The 7605-nt window shown below is 41.5% G+C and overlaps 1 protein-coding gene across 2 annotated transcripts in view; it reads left to right on the top strand.

The window, feature by feature from the left end:
- The first annotated feature begins 2701 nt into the window (after window positions 1-2701).
- Window positions 2702-7605, top strand: part of LOC140491446 (protein-tyrosine sulfotransferase 1-like) — a 68919-nt gene continuing 64015 nt past the window's right edge. For both annotated transcript variants that reach the window (XM_072589622.1, XM_072589623.1), the window contains exon 1: window positions 2702-2830. The gene's annotated coding sequence lies outside the window, so the exon portion shown is untranslated. The remainder of the gene's footprint in view (window positions 2831-7605) is intronic.

The raw sequence follows: 7605 nt of genomic DNA, 5'->3' as shown, positions 1-7605 counted from the left end.
CATCTGGGACTTCCCAGTTCAGTGTGAATCTTTGTGTTAAAATGATGTATTGATGTACTATACATCATTAATGCCATATTGTTAGCATGTCATGTTGCTGCGTGAAGCAAGGAGTGATCAATTATACTGCTCCAAATTCAAATCTTAAATTTGAAAAGGTCTCCTTTCAGCTGCCACGAAAACAATTGGCTTAAGTCCACAGCTGCGAGCGCCTGAAGTGTTTAGCAGTAATTTTTCAGCCACCATGGTGCTGGGTCCAATGATGCAAGTAGGAATTATTCTCTAAATGTTGACCCTGGAAAATGGCCAAATCCATGGTCGGCCAATGAAGAGAATTGGCACAGGGAAACATTTTATGACAGTAATGATGATGTTCTCTATTGTCAGTAAAACCCACAGACGCTAACTGCCAAGGGTCATAGATGAAGAAAATCCATTTGGACAAGTTACAAGTGCAAAAAAAATGAACATTACTCAAATGTTACTAGACTGTTAAAGCATATACATTTTGACTGGAAACGGAGGGAAACTTTTAAACATCTCGAGAATATTCTTCCACTATTACAGATTTCCAGAGAGTCAAATATCTTTCTCCTTTAATGGTAAATACAGTAATGTAAAATGATTGTTGCTGGCATAGTCATTTTGGAATTGTTCTGTACTGTTTGGCAGATTAAAAGTTAGTAATATCTGCCCTATTAAAAGTTAGCAATATCTGACATATTAAGTCCATAAGTGAATTGCAATGTAGCTAGCAACTAACTATGGAAAGGAGGTTTCAATTACTTTTGTAGAACTAAAAGAAAATATACTTGCAACTACTTTGAACAAAGTGTTTGATCTGAGAACAGAAAAAGCAATCCTATATAAACATTCAAGTGAAAGATTTATTTAATTTGCAGTGAGTTGGCATATGACATCACCAGTATAGTATTGCAGTATTCAGAATATATTTTTTGGTCTCATTGGATAGCTTTATTGCAGATGTTTTACAGCAGAAATCTTGAGGCAGGTCCTTCAAGATCCTTTCATAATATTCCAGTGAAGTATCAGATGTACATTATAATTTCTGTTATTTTAAAAGGTGAAAAGGTATCTTATTTATTGTTATGTCCTTATTGACTTAACTTCAAAGCATTTGAAATAAGGAACAGTAATTTCTGACAAGTTTAGTACTTCCAATTAACACTAGAATTGCTGAAATAAAATAAAGAATTATACTGTACTTATTGTAACTTTCGCAAGAATGTGTTTTCACAGACTTTACTATTTATATAGTATATGCAGCAAGTGTCTACAAACAGTGATATTAAAATAACCAGGCATGTTGTTTTTGTGAAGATTACTGATGAATAAATATCGTCCAGAAATATATCCTATGCTCTTCATTGAAATAGTCCTATGGGATCTTTCATGAAAATCAGGTTGGAACCTGGATTTAACATCTCTAAAACACAGAATCTCTAATAGTGTAGCAGTTCCCCAGTGGTGACCTGGATGTTTTTGCTGAAGTCTCTGCACTGTGTTTTCGATCACAATCCTTTCCACTCAGGCAAGAAAGCAGCTGACTGAGCCACAGTGATAACAAAGTTACACATAGTTTATTCCTCCAGTTCAATAGTGACTACACATCAAGAAGTGTTTTACTGGCTGACAAGTACTCTTGGACATTATTACATTTTACAGCACAGAAAGAGGTCCATTGGCTAATGATGTCTATGGCAATCATCAAACTTTAGTCCCATTTTCCAACACTTGGCATGTAACCTTGTACGCTATTGTTTGGCAGCACAGTGGTAAGTACTGCTGCCTCACAGCACCAGGGAATCAGGGTTCGATTCTGTATGGAGTTTGCATATTCTCCCTGCAATGTGTAGGTTAAGTGGATTGGCCATGCTAAATTGGCCATTGTGTTCAAGGATGTGCAGGTTAGGTGCATTAAACATGGGTAAATATGGGGAAATGGGTCTGCGTGACTCCTTTTTCGAGAGTCCATGTGGACTTGTTGGGCTTAAGGGCCTGTTTCCACACTGTAGGGATTGAATAATAATCATCCAACTGCTCTTTAGAGATTTTGATGGTACCTGCCTCTATCATCCTTTCAGGCGGATCATGAAAGGCATTATATGAATGCAAAAGTCTGCACGTAATTAACTCAAATGCTCCACCGACATTTCAGAAAGGATTACCTATCATAAACACATTAATGTTGGTTGATTGCTGTAGCATTTCCTAAATCAAACTTCAAAAGGTATTCCATGTAAATCGCTCATGTACAATGGGAGGGTGGGTAGTGAAGTAAAGCATGATTGATTTTGTCTAAATCAACGCTATTACACACCTCTAGAGCAGATGGGACATTGAACCTGGGCCACCTGGTCCAGAGGTAGGGACATTACCACAGAAATGAGTCTTCCTGGAGGCAAATTTCGAAGAATTAACGTCGGAGCAAATTACTGCAGATGTTATGATCTGTACCGAAAACAAAAAAAAATACTGAAAATCACACCTGTTCAGGCATCACCCGTGGAGACAGGGGAAGCGAACATTTCCTCAGAGACACCTCGGTCCTTTGAAGGGTTACAGTGCGCCGAAGGGCCGTTAGCCCCGCCTCCCCTGCGCATCCCGACCAATCAGCAGCCGGAATGTCTTGGCATTGGGCCAATAGGAGGCCACGGTTGTTTTGTGCCTGGCTGTCAGTCAGCGCGGGACGGGCGGTTGCTGGGGGGCCGCGACCCGGCGGAAAATGGCGGCCGGCAGGAGGCTCAGTGCTCACTTATGGGGAGGCAGGGGACGGTAACATCGGAATCGAAATCATCGGCTCTACCCGGTGGGTGAACGCAGAGTCGAACTGATGGCCGACGGTTAACCGAATAGTGATTGCTGAATTGTCAATTTCCTTTTTTGTTTAAAAAAAAACTCCTCCGTCCAAAGTGAATGATAGCGGGCGACAGCTCTGGACGGCGGTGTGTGCCGCTTCCTTCTTACATCCCCCCCTCCCTCCCAAAACAATCTCCGCGGCCAAGATGACCGGGAGCCGCCCACTTACAGTCGGACCCGCTAAGCTAGCTCTGTTTGGAGCGGCTTCATGTCCTGGTCTGTCTGATTTGTATGTGCTCTGGGCAGGGGTCCCCCGAGCTGGAGGGGGGGAACGGTTAACCTCGGGCTCTCTGAGCTTCTCTCCCTTTTTCCCCCACCCGGGTTCCTTTTCAGAACCAAAACCCTCAAGTTATCCTCTATGTACTCATTTTGTGTGCGCGTGTGGTTTCGTTTCGCGCAGTGATGCAGCTTTGCAAGTGTCTCTTTTTTTTGTTTCGCACCAGCCATAGCTCTGACTTTACCCCGCAGTTCAGCTGTGGAGGGCATCACGCCTGATGCTTGTTGGTGTCTGTACCCCTGCGTTTGTCTGGACAACTGTCTAGTCGGTATTCCAGTCTAGTCCATCAACCCAGGATTGTCGAGTCCGCTTTTCACTATATTCTTGGATATTAACCATTTCAGCACCAATTGGAGGTTCCACCTTCTGAAAGATCCATCTATTCGTTGATTTAACTGTTAGTTCCGCAAGAGTAGAATGATAAAACAGCTTGTTCTGATATTTGCCATTGCCATAATGTTTAATTTTTAACCCTACGCCTGTTTTAACCCTGAGCCCGTCTGATTTTGATGGGAACACTTCATGCTGATGAAACCCCGCTGCTCTTATTTTTTTGTTTTGCTCGAACATTCACTTTAATATGAAACCGCAGGTTATATAGGTTTGTGATTTGCATGTAGGTGGAATTGTCTTAACTTAAACTACAATTATTGTATTTGTATGTGCTATTTTAATGCACTAACATTTTTTTTAATTGGGAGGACTAAGAATTATTGAAATATCTAATTTGAATATGTATTTGTATTTTGTTCAAAAGATGCTGCATTTTTATTAAGATTAGGTTTTGAAGGATTTTGGAAGAGGTGGATTAATTTCAAGTTGTATGGATAAACAGTGGTTTATTAATGAGGTAGTTGTGGGTATGTTCGCTGAGCTGCGAAGTTGATTTGCAGATATTTGTGTCCCTGTCTCGGTGACATCTTCAGGGCTTTGGAGCCTCCTGTGAAGCGCTGCTGTACTGTCTTCTGGAAGTTATTTGGTTCCATTCCTGCTACTTCCAGTAGTTCATTGTAGTGGCCAGTATATTGGGTCTAGGTATATGTGCTTGTTGATGGAGTCTGTGGATGAGTGCCATGCTTCTAAAATTTCTCTGGCTGTCCTCTGTTTGGCTTGTCCTATGATCGTTGTGTTATCCCAGTCAAATTTGTGGTCCTTGTCCTGTGTGTGTGTGGCTACTAGGGCCAGCTGGTCATGGCGATTAGTGGCAAGTTGGTGTTTGTGGATCTGGATTACTAGTTGTCTGCCTGTTCATCCTGTATAGTGTTTCATGCGGTCTTTGCAAGGAATCTTGTAAATTACATTAGTCTTGCACATGATGGGTGCAGGGTCTTTTGTCTTGGTGAGTTGTTGTCTGAGTGTGGCAGTTGATTTATGGGCTGACATGAATCCCAGGGAGTGGAGAAGTCTGCCTGTTAGATCTGAGATTTTTAAAAAAATGCAATTTAGCATTGCTAGTGAGTTAAGTCATGGCATGTTCTTGTTGCGTTGTTTGTCTGTTAGGATGAAGTTGTGGGGATATTCATTCTTGGCAAATAATCTGTAGAGGTGTTTTTCTTCCCTTCGTAGTTCGGGAGTGTTGCAGTGTGTTGTAGTCCTTTTGAACAGGTCCCTAATGCAGCTTCTCTTGCGTGTATTCGGGTGGTTGCTGTTGTAGTCCAGGACCTGGTTGGTGTGTTTGACTTTTTCTTGAGGTACATTCACTGTTTTGTGTTCTTTCTACCATCCTCTCGTGTAAATCTGATCCTGGTGAGCATGGATTTCATAATCCAGTGTGTGTTCTTGATTTCTGTTCTCTTAATGATAACAAAAGTGTCCTCCACATATCTGATCCAGAGTTTGGGTTGGATTTGCTTCTGCTATGAGCCCAGCGATGGGTGGGCCCATAGGTGGTCCATTGATCTGTTCATATATTTGGTTATTGAATGCAAAGTGTGTTGTCGATCACCAATGCAGTCCTTGTTGATAGGTTCCTGGTCGTGTCTGTTTCTGCTTGTCCCGGAATTTGGCTATTGTCCCTCTAGCTAAAGCTTGTCAATTGTAGTGAACAGTGCCATGACATCAAAAGAGACCATTGCTTCATCCTTGACTATTTTTATGTTCTTGATATTGTCTAGGATTTCCTGTGATGATTGTATGGTGTTTGAATCCACTGATAGGATGTTTTTGTTGAAGTTCTTTTGCCAGTTTGTGATTGGAGTGCCACTATGGGTCGAAGTGGTATGTCTGGTTTGTGTACTTTGGGTAATCTGTAAAATCTTGAGGTGTTGATGCTTTCTGGTTTCATCCTTTTTATAGGTCAATCCTGGTTATTAGTCCGTTTTTTTTTTGTAGGTTCTGTGGTGTGTTATTTATTCTGTTGGCTAGCTGTGGTGTGGGGTCATACTCCTCTGTAGGTAGGTGTCTGTATCTGCAAATAGTTTCTTTTCTTTCTGAATATATTCGGTCTTGTCCATGATAGCAGTCATTCTGCCCTTGTCTGCTGGTACTATAATTAGGTTTTTGTCACTTTTGAGTGTTTTTAGGGCTTCTCTCTTTTTGGTGTTGAGGTTGTTCTTTTGTCTTTTGTGTTAGTAAGGGTACAGTGGTTTGTCTGACTGCTTGCTGTGTCTCTTTGGTTAGTCTGTTAGTTCTGAGTGTACACTCTAATGCAGCAAGGAAGTTTGTTTTTGTTTCCCTGTAGTTTATAGTTGAATCCCTTGTCAAGTACAGCTAGTACAACTTACGGAGGCAAGAAGAACCCCTCTACCGAGTATTTGCCAAGAACTGATATCACTACAACTTCATCCGCAGATGCCTAACAGACAAACAATGCGACAAGGTCATAGAGTCATAGGTCGTGGCATTCCATGCTGTACATCTCTTAACTCACTAGCAACACTACCTTACATTTAAAAAAAAAATGTTTCTGAACTGGCAGGCAGACTTCTCCAACCACTGGGATTCATGACAGCCCATAAACCAACAGCTGATCCATATCCACGAACGCCAGCTAGCCACTGAACGCCACAACCAGCTGTCCCTAGTAGCTACACTGACACATGACAAGGACCATAAATTCAACTGGGACAACACTATGATCATAAGGACATGACAAATAGAGGGCAGCCAGAGAATTTCTAGAAACACGACACCCACCCACAGACTCTCATCAACAAGCACATACACCTAGACCCAATAAACCAGCCACTAAAACAAACAACCAGAACTGGCAACTGGAAGTAGCAGGAATGGAGCCAAATAAATTCCAGAAGATACAGTTCAGCAGCACTTCAAAGGAGGCTGCAAAGCCGTGGAGCTGTCACCTAGACAGGGACGAAACGTCAACTATGACAACCAGCACCCGAGCTAGAAATCTTTACGCAAACATTAATGGCATAGCCTAAAGGTTATTGTGGACAGTGAAGTTTTGTTTGAACAAAGTTTCCTAGAAATCACGTGAATGCTGATAAATTGCTTGTTTTGCTTTAGGCCCTTGTTTAGAGCTGTTCAAACATTGTCTAGGTGTCTGGAATTAGTTGGGGAGCAAGAAGCATGTGAGAGGGGATCTGACTGATCTCACCACTTTATGAAGATAAACCTCTCATTGAATTTAAGATAAAATCTGTTCATTCATCTGGCAGAATGATTGAGAGAACTTCTTGATATTGTTTCCTGAGCAGGCTGTGACTTCACCTCTTGTTATAACATCAAAATTACTTTAGAACAGTCTACAACTTAACCTTTTTGCCTTTTGGATTAGTTTTTAATTTTTAAAATTAGTCTCCTACAGAGAGAAAGCCATGTTTTTGTTTTTTGACCAGAAGTCTCTGGTTCTCATCATTGGTAAGATTTTACAGTCATTATCAATAAATGAGTCTAATTGGCCTGTAGTTTCCTGTCTTCTGCTTTCCTCCCTTCATTAACAAGGGTGTTACATTAGCTGCTTTCCAGTCCTCTGGGCCTCTCCATGATTTTAGTGATTACTGAAAAATCACCACCAATTTCTCCATAATCTCCTCAACTATTTGCTTCAGAATTCTGGGGTGTCGTCCATCTGCTCTGTGTGATTTATACGTCTTAAGACCTTTTGCATTCCCCAGCACTTTCTTCTTAGTTAGGGCCATTACACTCCATTTTGTTCCCTGACTCTCTTCAGGTTCTGCCATACTGCTGGTATCTTCCACTGTGAAGACTGATGCAAAGTACCTATTCAGTTCCTCCACAGTTTCTTTGATTCCCATGACTGCTTCTCTGGCCTCAGTTGTCCTGTGCTGCTTTTTAAAGGCTTTACTCTAATCTTCATATTGTTGGTCTTGTTTTTGCTTTTATGCTGCTCCTTATTTTCCTTGTTAGCCATGATTGCCTCATTTTCCCCTTTAGTGTCTTTCTTTTTCTCTGGGATGAATTTCTGTTAGGCTCCCCTTCCAGTCAACTCTGGCCAGCTCTTCTCTCGTGTCTTTTTAGTTACC

Source organism: Chiloscyllium punctatum, chromosome 19 (assembly GCF_047496795.1).
Source record: "Chiloscyllium punctatum isolate Juve2018m chromosome 19, sChiPun1.3, whole genome shotgun sequence".
Lineage (NCBI taxonomy): Eukaryota > Metazoa > Chordata > Chondrichthyes > Orectolobiformes > Hemiscylliidae > Chiloscyllium > Chiloscyllium punctatum.
This window is presented reverse-complemented; position numbering and strand designations above follow the sequence as displayed.